Raw genomic sequence first — 16535 nt, forward strand, 5'->3', positions numbered from 1 at the left:
ACTATTAAGAAAAATCTTGCTCATTTATTTTTTTATTATCCAAGTTCCATGTGTGCTGATCTATATTCTAACTTCAACTAATTTTCAGTACTGTAGTCATTAATGGGTTTGAAAATGTTTTGATTGGGAAGGATTTTTAGAAAACTTAAAATCAGATACATTGATTCTTAATGGATACATTGTTTGAAGGGTGCATTTTTCACCACAGTAAACGTTGTTCCTGTACTTAAAGATGGCCCTGTGCCCATGTCCTAATTACTGTTGAAGTGATCACACCTACAGACATCTGCACCAACAACACTAATTATAACCCAAACTTCTACTTCAAGCTTTCTGTCTCTCTATTTCCTCCTCCTTTGTTTTTTCTCCTCTTCCTACTGAGCATGTTTGAACTAGAGAGGGAAAAGCACTTTTCCAGATCTTAGGGAAACCTGAAACTCTTCCACCAACACACTTGACCAGTAGATATCCTTAGGAGGGTATTTCGAGAGAGGTTGCACCATCTGGACTTGGCTGATGGGAGGTTGCCTGAGGCACATGAGAGTGTGGAAGAACTGGAAAGACATGGGTGTTGCTGAAGTTAATTGTTTGAGTGTCTATGAAGGAGTTGGCAGGTCATTTCTACTCTTGACGATCCCTTTCTCAGCTGTAGGACAGATGTGCATGGCAATCCAAACCAAAGCGCGGAGGAACGAACGGGAAACAGTTTCCCCCTTTAATGTTCCTTGGCTTATGTAAATGTTTGTTGGGGCAAATGTGATGAATATTAAAAAAGAAAAAAGTTAAGGATCATCAGTATTTGAAAGCAAATTATAAAAATGTATAAGCTGTTTATGAGTGTAGTATTTTAAAATCTATCTTTCGATTTCATCCACTTGACTTGTTAAAAGCGAGCCCATTTGAAGCATCATGGACATTTAGATATTTGATAAACTATTGTGTTTCTCTGGAGGAAAGAAGTAGAAAAAAGCACCCTAACTGGTTTGCCTCAGTAGATAGAGCATCAGCCTGCAGACTGAAGGGTCCCAGGTTCGATAATCACATTACTTTTGGAGGGGAGGAAGTAGTTTTTCCTGGCCTGAGAATCAGCTTGGATTGGTAGAGATTCCTATCTGATGTGATAGAGTTCTTTTAATTTCTTGTGTGTGTGTGTGTGTGTGTGTGTGTGTATGCAAAAATTTCTCCACTCCCCACTCCCTTACCCTATTTTTTCCCTTCAGAGTTATGGAAGTTTGTTTGAAACGCCTGTTTGGCACAGCCAAGTTTGTTTTAGAGATTATCTTACTGCAGCAATGGGTGTGGTATCTGTCTTTCTTTTTTTATCTTTTTAAAAATTTGATGAATTCACATTTTGTAAGCTGGTTTCTCCAGCACTTTTTGGAACGTCAAGAAAGTGGCTCTGAAAATTATTTTATGCGTTGACATTAGAAATGAAATAAAAAATAAACTTAGAACTAGAACTCTCAAACCAGAGAGCAACAACCTGGGATATCGCTGGGTTTGGTGCAAGGAAAGGGAAGCTCAGAGATGTTGGGTGTGACTTGTCCGAGCCCGCATTGCTGGTTAGTGGGAGAGAGTGTCCCAAAACAGGTTGGCCAGCCCATTGTGCACAAATAACGTGAGTATTTTCTAATTCTAATAAAAGAGAGTGCAAAAATTTCTCAAATGTGAATTACAACTAATTTGAATCATAGGTTTCAGATGGGATTCTCAGGAAGTTGATGCAGAAACTTCATAGTAACTATACATAAAATTAAAATTGAGGGAGACTAATAATATACACTTGAGGAGGCTGATTCATCTACTAGATTACTCATCACCCCAAATAAAAAGTAATTATTTCTTGACTGTTTTTTTATTGGAAGACAAGAATAGAGCAAACTCATGTTACCAAATGTCAGTTAAAATTCATCTTCTCTTCCTTAGGTAAGTCAGCAGACCTGCTATCATACTAGCAGGATCCCATATATTTAACCTCCTGCTTCTACTAGTAGGTGGTAGGATCAGAAAATGATCAAAATGCAAGAAACATGCATACTGTAGGGGTGTATGGGTATAAGGTATATATATAAAACCATTTATTCAGCACTTACTATGTTCTGGCCACTCTGATAGTGCTTTCTATGTGTTAACCTTATTTAATCTTCCTGACACTCCTATGAAATCAATACTATCACTTCCATTTTATATATAATCTCTTTTAAAAACAAGTTTTTACTGATTTCAGAGAGGAAGAAAGAGGGAGAGAGGGATAGAAACATCAATGATGAGAAGGAATCATTGATGGGCTATCCCCTGCATGTCCCACACTGGAGACTGAGCCTGCAATCCAGGCATATGCCCTGATCAGGAATCAGATAGTGACCTCCTAGGTCCTAGGTCGACCCTCAACCATTCCAGTGGGCTATAGATGATCTTGAGCTTGGATAGGTGAAGTAGCTGACTTGAAAGCAGAGGAAATAGGAATTTTTGACCACTGCCTAGCACTACATCATGGAGAACCTATGGCTGAATAATTTTCCAGGCAACAAATTCAATTCACCAAAAATGTACTGTTAAAATAGTAGCTAAAATCTCAATACAATTGGTTGTTAGTTGACCTCACCATGCTACATTTCATCCTTGGAGGGAGAAGACCAAAAGTTGTTTCCCAAATAATTGGATGCTCCCCCCACCCCCACTACATTCCCAAACATTACATATTGCTCTTCCTTTATATTTCAACTTTTAATCATAAATCTCAATTAACTTCCACTTGGTAAGGTTGAGGTTGACCGGATTTTATTAGCAGTGTCTGAACTTTAATATCAATGGAATATATACACGCCCTAATCATTATACTTGCTGCATAAGGCCCTTCAACTTAGATATTATTTTATTTTTTAAACTTGATTTAATAAGTGGCTGAGTTACTTAATAATTTATGGACTATATGTTCAGCTGAATAACAAATTCTATAAAGCCATCAGAAGAACCAGTTCATTATCTTGACCAGGTTCACTATTCTGCTTGCTATTTTGTTTAAAGTCTTAAATTGTATGCACTCACTTGTTCCTAAATTATAAAAGGGAAAACTTTAGTTTTGCTCTGGTGGAATTGCCACATTCAGATTGGAACTCCAATGATCAAGGCGTCCCTTTACTGATGTAATGCAGAGTACTGATGCTAGACTTAAGATTTCTAAAGCTCTGAACCAGAACATATATTCATTATGAGAAATTTTATATTCCAATGAAATTGATGCAAAATACCTGTCATATCTCCTCTTGAGCTACATTCAGGGAGCAAAACACTTGAAAGGGTGCACAATATCCTTCCTAAAGACGCTTGGTACATCTAGCTTTTTGGGCTTAACAAAGGGCCAAGGTTTAATATGCAGTCACCTTTCTTTGGGTTGGTTTGTGAATTATTCAATGAGGAACATTCCCAACCAGAACACTCCTCCCCCACTCTCCCACCACCCAGTCTGCTTTTTAGACAGTCTTCTCTCTGTCCCCTCTGTATGCTTTCTGGATCAACTTAGGGATTGCAAAGTAAATTGACTGCTAGACTAAGCCAAACATAATTAGGAAAGAGAAGCTGCCAAGAAGTAATCAGATCCACTGCATTCCAAAATCAAGCCTATTCCAAATGCCTGTTGGACCATCCTCATTGCAGCCCACGTGGCCATGAGATCCATGTACCTGGATTTCCAATAGGATGCCCCCCCCCCGCACCCCGCCACAACGCATAGACCTGAATCCACAGACTCCTCAAAGATAGGAGAGTTCAGCTCCATCATACCTGTTCTCAGATGTGCTTTAGACGCCAAACCATGCAAAATATACCAACCAAAGAAAATGTCCTTAAATGTCCTTTGAGGAGGGAGCCTCCTGGTGTCTGTCACCTCCCAGATTGATCTGTCCCCAGTTTCCGATGTCTGATGTAGGGCTAGTAGTTGGGAACCTCTCTCTCTGCTCCTGGCAGCTCCACCGCAGCCCTGCCCCCAGACACAACTAAGGTTTGCAAATGAGGAACGATGTCTCAATCAGAAGGTGTAGCAACTCCTGAGAGGAGCTTGGAAATTTTAAAGAAGGAAAGAAAAAAAAAGAGCTTTTATGGCCTAGAGGGAAAGCAGTTAGAAAGAAAAGAATACTTTCACTATTGCAGGTGCCTGAAACCACAAAGCCCCAGGTTTCAATGAAAAGCATTACCTTAGTTCAGAACCTACCCTGACAGAAGGAGGCGCAGGTCTCACCCGTCTTGTCTCCTGTCCCAGCACCAGCAGCAGCAACAGTAGCAAGTGAAGGAGCTGTCACTCCCGTCCCACCTGTTCACAGTGACAGCTCTTTTATTGCAAAACTCGCTTGGAGAAAAGGCATTGAGATGCACATTGCACAGGGAGGAGCTACCAGCTCTCACCTGAGCAAGAGGTGAGGTGGTATCTACCCAGCCACCATAGGATATTCCATATGAATGCCTTTAGAGGGAGCCTGGTCAGTTGTCTAGGGCTGGAATAAGGCGGGAATGGGTCCCCCTGAGCCCTATGCCCTGCTTTCTCTGCTGCTTTGGCTGGAATGAACAGTAGCTGCCAGAGAAGACTTTTCTGAAGGCACCTGGTTGCCCAGTGACTTGACTCATAACACACAGCCCTTAGGCAACAAAAGGGAAAGGCCAGAATGGGCAGACGGCCAGGGACCCAGAGCCTGGCTGCTGGGCATTCAGATGGGAAGTGCTCAGTGCAGGGGGAGGGCTGGTGGACAAGGCTAAAGTCCTAGCTCCTAACAGAGTCCAGATTCCATTAAAAGAAAGTCTGCAGGTGGCAACAAATATCTAGGAAAGAGGGGACTGAGCCCTCTGCCTTCCTCTCATCACCACCAGAAGCAGCATCAGCCTGCTACTTGTTGCTTCTTGCCTGAAGGGCATTCACAGCTGGGAGACTCAGGAACAAAAGAGCTAGAAATAGAGAAAGTCCAACTCTCCATGGCCTCCTCCATGGTTGGCTGCCCAGGACAACTCCCCTTCCAGGGCTGCAGCATCCCCTCCTCCCCTCCCTCAATGATGCCCTGACAGCTCCTTTCACAGCAACATTTAAATTGTGTCCCTTCCTGCGGGCCCCCTCCTCCATCTTCTCCTTCCTTCCTCCAAATCCAGGTCAAGTTACTGACACCCAGTGCCCAGTGACAATAACAGCAGGTTTTGTTTCCCATGCAGGGCAGGACAGTGTGTGAATCTGGAATGCTCTTGTAAATACCCCAAGCCATTGAAACCCATGGTAACTGCGTTTACGGCCAGTAGCAATCAGTTAATTATATTCTAAAATTTCTGAAGATATAATAAAAATACACTCAACTATTTTTATTTCACACCTGGTGATTAGTAACAATTATTGGAATATATTTGGTAAATTCTGTTTAAGCTTTAAAAATGTTGCTGGAAAAAGGGTGTTGCATGTACATGGTTTCTAAAAGAGGAGTAAAACAAAAATAGCAAACAACAAACAAACCTGTCAATAGTTAAAGTTTAAAAACCTGCACATATTGCCCTAGCGGGTTTTGCCCAGTGAATAGAGAGTGGGCCAGTTGACTGAAGCATCCTGGGTTCGATTCTGGCCAAGGGCATATACCTCAGTTGCAGGCTCAATCCCCAGCACTGGTCGGGGCGTGTGCCAGAAGCAACCAATCAGATGTGTTCCTTTCACTTCGAGGTTTCTTTCTCTCTTTGTCTCCCTCCCCCTTCCTTTTCACTCTCTCTAAAAACCAATGGAAAAATACCCTTGAGTGAAGATTAACAACAACAAAAATTACCCCCCACATTGAAAACAAACAACAAAACAAACAACTCCTAACCTTGAGTGTGAGAAGCCCCTTTAAGATTTTTTTTTTTTAAAAAGGAGTATTTCCCTGAAGGTTCTCTCTCCCCTGTGCTAACCCTTTAGCCCTAGCTTGCTTTCACATATGGCTTCTCGGTCTAATATCCTGGAAGTCACAAGCACTATTACCTTTCTGGAATCCAGATGGAGAAAATGAGACCATAGAGGTTCATGAACTACAAAAGGTGACAAAGGTGCATTGGTACCAGAGCAAGAAAGGTTGAAACTTTGCCCAGGCATTCTTTTTGTCTTCTTCTTTTTTTTTTAGATTTAAGAAAAATTTGTTCTTAAAATTAATTCCATGTTAAGGTCAGCTAATTGAACTTCACTGTAGCCAATGCATTAGACATTAGAAACACGTTGAAACTCAGTGTTCATTTTAAACAGAAATATACCAGTGCCCTCATTTTCAGGAGCACGGATGAATGGAAGACACTCTGGATTGCTTGAAAGACTTCTTCAGTCATGTCCAAATAGCAGGGTTTTATGACATTGAGCAGGATCTCAGAGATTATTATTATTATTATTATTATTATTTAATTCCTAGAGGCCCAGTGCATGAAATTCGTGCACGGGGGGTGGGGGTGGGGGACGGTGCGGGAACTCAGCCTGGCCTACACCCTCTTGCAATCCGGGACCCTTCAGTGGATGTCTGACCACCAGTTTAGACCTGATCCCACAGGACTGCTGGCTCCTAACCACTTGCCTGCCTGCCTGCCTGCTTGATCACCCCTAACCATTTGCCTGCCTGCCTCATCTCCCCTAACTGCTTGCTTGCCTGCCTGATCACCCCTAACCACTCTGCCTGCCTGTCTCATCGCTCTTAACCACTCTGACTGCCTGATTGTCCCTAACCGCTCTGCCTGCCTACCTGATCACCCCTAACCACTCTGCCTTCCTGCCTGATTTCCCCTAACCACCTCTGCTTTGGCCCCCACCATGGCAGCTTCATCCAAAAGGACGTCTGGAATGACATCTGGAAGGCCATTCAGCTGTCCGGTCTAATTAGCACATTACGCTTTTATTGTTATAGATATGGCATACAATATTATATTAGTTTCATGTATACAGCATAGTGATCAAATATTTATGTACCTCATGAAGTGATCACTATGATAAATCTAGTAACCATCAGTCACCACACATAGTTATTATGATTTTATTGACTATATTTTCTATGACGTACATTACTAATTTTATGACCGGCAGTTTGTACCTCTTAATCCCCTTCACCTATTTTGCATACCCCTCCCAACCCCATTGCCATTAGCAACCATTAATTTGTTGTCTGTATCTATGAGTTTATTTCTGTGTTGTTTTATTTCAGTTTTTAGATTCCACATGTAACTGAAATCATACGAAATTTATCTTTCTTTATCTTACTTATTTCACCAAGCACAGTATCCTCTAGGTCTGTCCATTACTCATAGATTTGATGGCAGGTGGTGTTTCTTGAGGATGTAGCCATGGGAGTCTGGTGACTCCAGAGGCAGCAGACTTGTATTATTTTAGCATATTCTGGTGTTCAGGGAGCTGTCCTGGGAGTAAGAAGATATTATAGATGGCAGGACTAATTAGCTTCAGCGAAATCTAGTACCTACAGAAAGATTCCGCAGCTCACACCATTTCCGATTTTGAAGAAGGAAAAATGGGATTTGCCAAGGATACTTCTCATACAAACAGTTGATAGCAGCATTCTTTTTCTTTATTTATTAAATTTTGGTAATTGTCTAAAGCAGTGGTTCTCAGCCTGTGGGTTGTGACCCCTTTGGCAGTCGAAGGACCCTTCCACAGGGGTCACCTAAGACCATCCTGCATATCAGATATTTACATTACGATTCATAACAGTAGCAACATTACAGTTATGAAGTAGCAACAAAAATAATTTTATGATTGGGTCACAACATAAGGAACTGTATTTAAAGGGCCAGAAGGTTGAGAACCACTGGTAAAGGTTTAAAAAATTTCATATCATTTAAGCACAAAAATGCGTTTTAATGATACTAAAGACAATTTTATATATCCTATCTAATAATAGACAAACATGGTAGTTGACCGTATCTTCGCTACGCCTCCCATTGGCTAATCAGTCTGATATGCAAATTAATTGCCAACAAAGATGGCGGCTAATTTGCATACTGTAGGCAGGGTGGGACAGTGCCATCTTGCCTGTCCTGCTGCCATTTAGTCCTGCTATTTGCCACCCAGGGCGGTGGGGCGGGACAGCGCCATCCTGACTTCCTGCCGCCATTTGGGCCTGCTATCTGTGACCCGGGGCAGCAGGCACCCCATGTGCGACCCAGCCCAGGGCAGCAAAGGCTTGAAGGCGGCTCTGTCTGGAGCAGCCAAGGCTTGAAGGAGGCTCCGGCCGGAGCGAAGGCCTGGGTCCTGGGTGCCAGAGGAAAACCGGTGCCGGCAGCTAGGGGAAGGGAAAGCCTATTGCACGAATCTTTTCATGCAACAGGCCTCTAGTATTTATATAAAAAGAAGAAAACCAAAATGGCTCATAATCCCACAGCCCTCATATTATTAAGAAAGTTATAGAAAGATATTAAATGACATGTACTTCTCTTTTCTCCTTTGAAATTCCTTTTCCTCAAAGGTAATTACTGTTAATAATTTTTTGGCAGGTACTGAAGTATTTATTATGCATATGTGTAACATAGTGGTATGCTAGTAAACACTGAACAAGCTGCTCTCTGTGCCCATGTGTTTTTAATTCCCAGGTAATAATGAAAGTGCTTTTATTACCCAGGCTGACAGGACCCATGAGCAAGGAGAGAGCCCAATCCAGAATTTGCAAAAGGATTCAGCTGGGTATGCATTGAATAGGAAGCTGTCTTGAGTCTTTCCAATAACAAAAACTATTATGATAAATAAATGTTAGTACTCATTTTGCTAACTCAAATCAATAGCTAAGTTCTGAAGTTTTAGTCTCTGAGAACTTAGTAATTTTTGAGTAAATAATAAGCTGTCATGTTATTTTTCTTGGGCTGAAAAGAAGGGTGGTAATAAGCCTATTTAATCTTGAAAATAATTTATCTTAGGTATTTAAATATTTAATATTTAAACTGTTATACCTTCCTGTAGTAGAACACACCCTCCATGAAAGCTTCTGGACTTCCATATTTAGTCCCATTCTTAGAACAGGAAATGGAAGCCTCGACCCTGCTATGTGTGTTTAAGGGGGCTCTACTCTGGCCCTCTTCCATTTGTACCACTCTCCATAGTGATATATCTATGGTACCAAGGGACCACCCAGAGCCTGCACCATCTCCCAACTCTAGATAATGCTCTGCCAGCCAGACCCTGAATTTTCTGACTTTCACAGACTTGTGTCTACTTCCAGGACCTGTGAGTTTTCCCTTCCCTTCCTCTAGGTTGCTCGGCTCTGCTGGTCTGCACACGCTCATCCCAGGAGGTGGTTTAGGGGCAGCTCTCTCTCTCTCTGTGTGTATAGATAGATGTTGCTTAGTTGTATGTTCTGGAGTGCCCACATGATCTCCCTCCCACTGCAGGATAAAACTTGAGATGCGACGGGAAGTGGAGATAGCTGTGGGCCATGGGCTGCAGGATCAGGGCTAGAGTCTAGGGACGGGTTCTTCCTTCTCTACCAAATTTTAATGTGGAATAACAAGGAATATGGGAATTCTAAATTCAAGCTTGATTTTCTAGGCTATGAAGGTATATTTTTTAAGGTTAGTTTATATAGCACATTTTATTCAACAGATTGTTACAAGCAGTGGTGTGTTGCTGGTAGCTGTTTAACAAGAGGCTCTCTGAGAAAACAATGAGTTAATTGCAGTGTTTGCCATTGTGATGGTGTAAATGATCCTGTCATGGCCAGTTTCAAGCTACCAATGCAATGTTATTAAATGTGAATTTAGGAAAGGTGCATAGAGTTGGCTCTCCTGAGCCAATAACAGCTGGACCTGGCACACCACTGTTTTAATTTTAAATACAGTCATGTGCCACTTAACAACTGGGGTATGTTCTGAGAAATTATTGTTAGGTGGTTGTGAGAGCATCATAGATTGCACTTTCACAAACCTAGATGATATAGCCTACTGCACACCTGGGCTACATGGTGTAGCATAATGCTATTGTGCTACAAGATTATAAGGCATGTTACTGTACAAAACAACATGGAATTAAAGCACAAGAGAAAATGATGCAATCAAGAGACAGTAAACAGGAGATGTATGAGGCTACTGCTGACATAACTGGCTTAGTTTTACAGCAAACTTTTTTAATAAGGAGAAATGGTACATTTTAAAATAACAATAAAGGTATAGTATACATAGTAAATACATAAACCAGTACCACAGTCATTTATTATAATTATCAAGTATGTACTGTACACAATTGTATGTGCTACACTTTTATATGACTGGCAGTACAGTAAGTTCGTTTACACTAGCATCACCATTGCATTATGAGTAATACATTGCATTATGACATTAGGGCAGCTATGATGTCACTAGGAGAAATAGGAATTCTTCATTTCCATTATTATTTTACGGGACCACTGTGGTATATGCAGTCCATCACTGACTGAAACATTGTTATGTAATGTGTGACTGACTATATTGAGGCATGGTATGGGAGCCTCAATTTGTACTTTCATCCTAGGACCCCCAAATGTTAATATTTCATTCTAGTGCATGGAAAAGTGCTGACATGTAATGGATCCTTAATAAATGCCTCTTGAATAAAAGGCCCTATTAGTTGTATGACTTTAGGTAAGCCATTCATCTATAAATTAATCTGCACTTTACAGAGTTATTGACCAAATGATACAGTTCATGTGAAAGCATCTAGCACAGTTCTTGGCACCTCATATACAATCAATAAATATTGAAACAATAATTTCCATTCAATCAATCTTATCTTTTTTATTATCATATTTGGGAAAATTCAAGTTTTTTAGTTTAAACTAATTTTAGGTGTTTGTAATTTTCTGCATTTGTCTCTAGGTCAAGACACACACCCATAGCTTTTAGGGTTTTCCATGGAGAACCTTTTGTGATAGACATCTCATTTTCATACAGTTCCCAAGGGAACAGTGCTTACATAATGTTACTCATTTTAGAAAGTTTGGTAAAATTCCATTTGGCTGCAAGTCTGTTGTCTGAGCCTAGGGGAGGAAAGGCAGTGTTGTATGCTCTAATTTTGTTCTCACTTGTATTTTATATTCTGAGATGCTAGAGAGAAAAAATGGTTTTGAATTAATACTTAAAATTTTATCATTCCATATGTTACCCTGAGTGAGGAATGTATTAATTTTTTAAGACAAACTCATAAGAAATAGGAAATACAAATGATTCAACAGTGCACCCTTCCTTTCATTTGCTTGGCTAATTTAGTAAAGCTTGATGAGTGATAATTTCTACTTGGAATAGTTGTCACTCATGAACAAAATCCATTGGTTGGTGATTGATACACTTAATATAAACATTATTTTTTCTTCAGTAATTCCTAAAAGAAGATATTTTCCTTCTCATGGGAATGTTTTCTTCCCCCCAAAGTATTTCAGTGTTGCTACCATGAGCTCAATGAGCCATTGTTTTTCCTCCTCAATATTGCTCCAGCAGTTAGATAGACATTTTTTTTCCCTCTTTTCAGTGCCACAAATTGCTTTTAGTTTCTCCTATGAGTTCCTACAAAACAGTTGTTTGAGCTCTGTTTGTATAACTTCAAAAACCTTAGGAAATAAATCTCTGGTAAACATAGTAGAGACTTTGGGAATCTTCCTTTATATTATAAAAATAATACTTCTTTCTCTAAAAGATCTCCTTAAAGGAGTATCCCCTAGCAGATTACTCAAGTGTTGAAAACTCATCTGAACGGGCTGCTGAATGAAAACACAGATTCATCAAAATGGACATGAAGTTAAAGGCAGAGCTCAGGAAAATCATCAGCAAATATAGATATATAACTTACAGTTTGGAAGAAACTTAGATATTTTCTGATCCAACAATCTTATTCTATAGATAGTGAATCTGGAATACTTCCAATCTAAAGGAAAACCAAATATCATCAAGGGACACTCAGATTTTCATGTCTATATTAGTGAGAATGGGCTGGTTATGTTATATAAATAGATAACTGTAAAAGCTCAGCACCTTGAGACAGCTAAGGGGTATTTCTCACACACATGGCATGCCAATCATGTGTAGGCAGTGGGATCTGCTCCATGAGGTTGGGGATGAAGACCGATAAAGCCTCTGCTGCCTGGTCCACCACAAGATGCTGTGAAGAGGGAAAGTAAGTCCAGTGGTCACTTGTCCCTTCAAGGACGTAGGGAACTACAGTCCAACTATGTTATTGAAAGGGGGAAACCGGAATATTATTTTAACAGTCCCAATATCTGGAAATCTTTATGACTTCTCTTGTCATTGACAATTTTCAAATGTATGAACTAATAGGCACAAATAGTAAATATGAAATATACTAAGACTTAATAAGACCTTAAAATAATGTTTTGAGAATGCGATTCTAGACAATTTATTCTAGAAAATTATTACAGTATTAAGCAGGTGAAAAGTTTCTTCCATCTCTCACCTGGCTGCATTAGTAGGACCCAAGCACTCGTAGGATAAGTAATATTAACATATCTAAGGAAAGGATCAGTAGGAAGGTGAGGAAACATTGAAAAACAAGTGTTAGAATAGGAAATCATATGTCACCCCTCCAGCACCATCCAAGGATTTGGCAAAACAGATGGTTGCATTAATGACTGATAGCAGGTATTATTCAGTAACATTGGAGACCCAAAGATAGTTCTTGCTCACAGAGACATTTTTATGTCAAAATTTGGCCTCCACAGATTTTTTTTTCTTAGAGGGAGAAAATGGACTGCTCAGGCTAATAGGAATATTTGACATTTGAAAGCTGTATTCTTATTCTAATCCAACAAATTGGTCTTTGCGTTATATGCTGAAGTTTGGACATTGTAAGGAAGCCTCACTAAGTGTTATCAACTCTGGAGACTGACATTTTCAGGATCTGCATGGCCAATACTTGATTGTGGTAAATTCATCCAAGAAATGCTACTGGATAAGGCCTTCTACTCATCGGTCAGGTAACCTTCTGGCAATATTTGAACTCTTGTTTCAACTATCTAACCCTCCAAAAGACAGTTCTTGCCTTCTCACATTGATAATAATATCTTCAAAATGTGATGTGAAGGGTGCTAGTTAACCTCCCTCCTTAATATGGTCTATTCTCTGCCCAAAGAAAGTACACTAGTGGTAGGTGTCCCGTTGATGGCAAGGCACAGCATCTCCTCATTAAGATTTAATCTTTTCCTGAGCTCTTTTTAAATACAAATGTCCTTTGAGAGAAGCACTACTTTGTCACTACTATTTACTGAGCACTTCTTATGTGGAGCAGATACTTTAATCAGTGTTTTATGCTTTATTTTGTTTACTCTTCACAAAACCCAGTGAGGTAGCTAGGATTATTTCCTACTTTACCAATGAGGAAACTGAAGCCCAGAGGTTTGGTTACGCCTCTGAGTTTACTAAGCTAGTAATTAGTAAGGCTGGGGTTCAAATGCAGTGCTGACTTCAAAACCCAAACTCCTTATCGCTGTGTAGCAATGATGAGACCAAACATGACTGCAGTATTCATTTATTCAACAAGCATGTTTAAGAGCCTACTATGAACTCTTCAGACAACAAGCAAATGAATGAATGAGATAATTTCAATGAGTGGTAAGTCCTGTAAAATATACTAAGCAGCGTAATAAGATGGAGAGAAATTTGAGCGAAAAGATAGTAATTATACTGGTTTGGGGAAAGTTTAAAACACACACACACACACACACACACACACACACACACACACACACGCAATTTTATGGAGAAAATGCTCAGGCTGAGCCCTGATTGGTGAGACAGAGCCAGTCTTTGGGAGAGGGTGGAAGACCTTACAGGCAGAGAGAGCAGCAGGCTGGAGAGAGGATGAGGACATCCAAGGCAGGCAGAAGAGCACTGCAGAAATGCTTGAGTTGAGGGTTAGGCTGGTGCCCTTGAGGCCCAGACAGGTCACTGCAGATGCACCTAGTGATAAGGGGGAGGGCAGGAGGAGGTGACATGAGACAGATGGGCAGGAACCAAATCATTTAAAGCAGAACATGAAAAGAGCAATGTCTGCTCTAGCCACTTTGTCTCAGTGGATAGATCATCAGCTTGCGGACTGAAGGGTTCTGGGTTCGATTCCATTCAAGGGCATGTACCTTGGTTACAGGCTCCAGGGTGAGTGCAGGAAGCAACCAATCGATGTTTCTCTCACATCAATATTTCTCTCTGTCTTTCCCTCTCTCTTCCACTCTCTCTAAAAATTAATGGAAAATACCCTCAGGTGAGGATTTTAAAAAGTTGAAAACCAAACAGATAAATAATACAATATTTTTTTAAAAAAGGAGCAACATCTGCTCTTGGATAAAAGGTATAAGAGGAAAAAGTTTAGGAGTCCCAGAAGACAAGCATTTTTCTTAATATTTCTTTCTAAAATCAGCCATGCCCCCAGTCATTCTCAACTTTAACCCCCTACCTCAGACCTGGTGATGTGCACTACAGATTTGGTTTTAGATATGCAAACCATTGCATTCCTTCAACCACCCTTTGAACACAAGACAAAGGACTGTCTATAGCATTGACTTCAGTTAGGTCAAGCACTCATTATTATGAAATTAGTGTTTAGAATTTTACATTTGGAAGGATGTGTAACAAAGTGGTGGTGGCTGAAATGAGCTCCAACAGCTAGAAGTGGTACTAAATGAATGTTACCTGTGGATTTGAGGACATACATCGATAAACCGATGCTTTCCTAAGATTATCAAGTAGTTCCCAAATCAAAACTATAACATTTGTCAGAATCCCATAGGTCCACCTTGAAATTAACAGGTTTCCTTCGAGTCTCATGGCAAAAATTCAAGTGATCTGGAAGATGGAATATATCTTTTAGTTTTTTGGCTAAATTCTAGGAGACTCAGTGGGACCCCAGGGAGCTTTCCTTGCTATTTTCTTCTTCTATTTTTTTTAAAGCTGAGATATAATTGACATATAACATTCGTTTCAGATGTACAACATAATGATTTGATATTTGTATATGTTGTGCAGCAATCACCAAAGTAAGTCTAGTTAACATCCATCACCACACATTGTTACAAATTTTCATTTTAAAACTTACTCTCTTAGCAAATTTCAGATGTCCTTGCTGTTTTCTTGTGAGTGTACCTCCTGTGTGAATCTTGTCCACAAGTCAGCTCTGAAGTTGTTTCAGCAAAGTAACACATACTTCTGTTTGCTGACTTGTTCAACAAACAAAGTACTCTCCAGGCTGTTGGGACACCTCAACAAAGGACTTAAACAGATGCCTGGGCAAAGAGATTTAGGATTTGATAATATGCTGTGAAAGATGAATTTAGAATGTGTCTGGAAGAAAATATATGCTACACTGGAACCTCTTCACAAACATGGCCCAATGTGTGTGATTCCTGGGCAAACCTGCCTTTGGGAATGTATGTTAATGGCTTTTGCTCACTTGAAACCAGACCTGAAGTCTCGCATTCTTTTCTTTTTTAGGTGCGTTTACAATGCTTTTTATTTGTCTGCAGTTTTATATGGTTCTATAGCATCCTTTGTTGTTCTTTCACGACCATTTTTCCAGTTAGCTCACAAGGCTCTGACTGCATTTTTGGCAGAAAGAGGTCAGTCGCTCCTCCTTCACTGCCTGTTTTGAGCGGTGGGCGAGGAGAGTTCACACACCCTTTACACAAAGAATTTGGAAAACAATGATTTGTGAGTTTATTATATGTCTAGCCAAATCTGAATTCCTCAAAATATTCTATTATTTTTCCTACTTAAGGAACTATGTCATCTTGAATATCAAAAGCCACTATTCAAGGCTTCACCCAGACATGTGTGCTTAATTTGTCAATGCAGGAGTGAATTTTAAAATGCTTTTAGATAGATAAGTTGAAGATATAAAAACATCTCAATGGAAAAGTTGTTTTGCTCCTCTAATAAATTACTTGAAAGGGTTAGGCAGGCCCATTAATGGATTTAAACAAAAAAAATTAATAAACACAGAGCTCTAAAGCTGAAAGTCTTCTAAAAGCAATACAAATGGGAATCTGGAACTCATTTGCGTTATAGCACATTAGCATGACTCGGTTACTTTCATGAGCCCAGTCACATGTATGTATAGCATGAGATTTTCCTTGTGTTTCATCCCTTTTAATTGATAAGAGGATTATCGTTACTGACTGCCTTATCAATAAACGATGTTTAAAATATTTATAACTTATAATATTTAATATATTATTAATGATAAATGATAACATTAATGATAAATGCCAGGCACATAAGAATTATGACACATCATGTAAATATACTAATTTATTTCTCAGTGAGATTATAAGAAATCATTAAGTGAAGATTATGGCTGCAGAATTCTGGGTAATGAAGTTTTTTTATATTTAGAGAAACAATTATATCTGTATCAGTCTCTTTTATTATAAAATCTTACATGATCATGAAATTTTAAACAATAGAGAACTATGTAAACTTCAGAATTAAAGTTCTCTTCTTACTCCTCTGTCCCCAAATTAATTTGTCAGGGAGAATCATGGTAATGGTTTGGAGAATATCTTTCAAGATTTGTAATGTTTATA

The 16535-nt window shown here is 39.7% G+C and overlaps 1 protein-coding gene across 5 annotated transcripts in view; it reads right to left on the reverse strand.

The window, feature by feature from the left end:
- The window catches only part of BBOX1 (butyrobetaine (gamma), 2-oxoglutarate dioxygenase (gamma-butyrobetaine hydroxylase) 1), a 58592-nt gene extending 54025 nt beyond the window's left edge, over positions 1-4567 (reverse strand). For 2 of the 5 annotated variants that reach the window (XM_006753952.2, XM_006753954.2), the window contains exons 1-2: positions 4194-4567; positions 3784-4056 (exon numbers count right to left, since the gene is read on the reverse strand). The gene's annotated coding sequence lies outside the window, so the exon portion shown is untranslated. The remainder of the gene's footprint in view (positions 1-3783; positions 4057-4193) is intronic. The other 3 variants (XM_015566555.1, XM_006753953.2, XM_006753955.2) reach the window with 3 other exon arrangements.
- Between the last annotated feature and the right edge of the window lie 11968 nt (positions 4568-16535).

This window comes from Myotis davidii, unplaced genomic scaffold, assembly GCF_000327345.1.
Source record: "Myotis davidii unplaced genomic scaffold, ASM32734v1 scaffold330, whole genome shotgun sequence".
Classification (NCBI taxonomy): Eukaryota; Metazoa; Chordata; class Mammalia; order Chiroptera; family Vespertilionidae; genus Myotis; species Myotis davidii.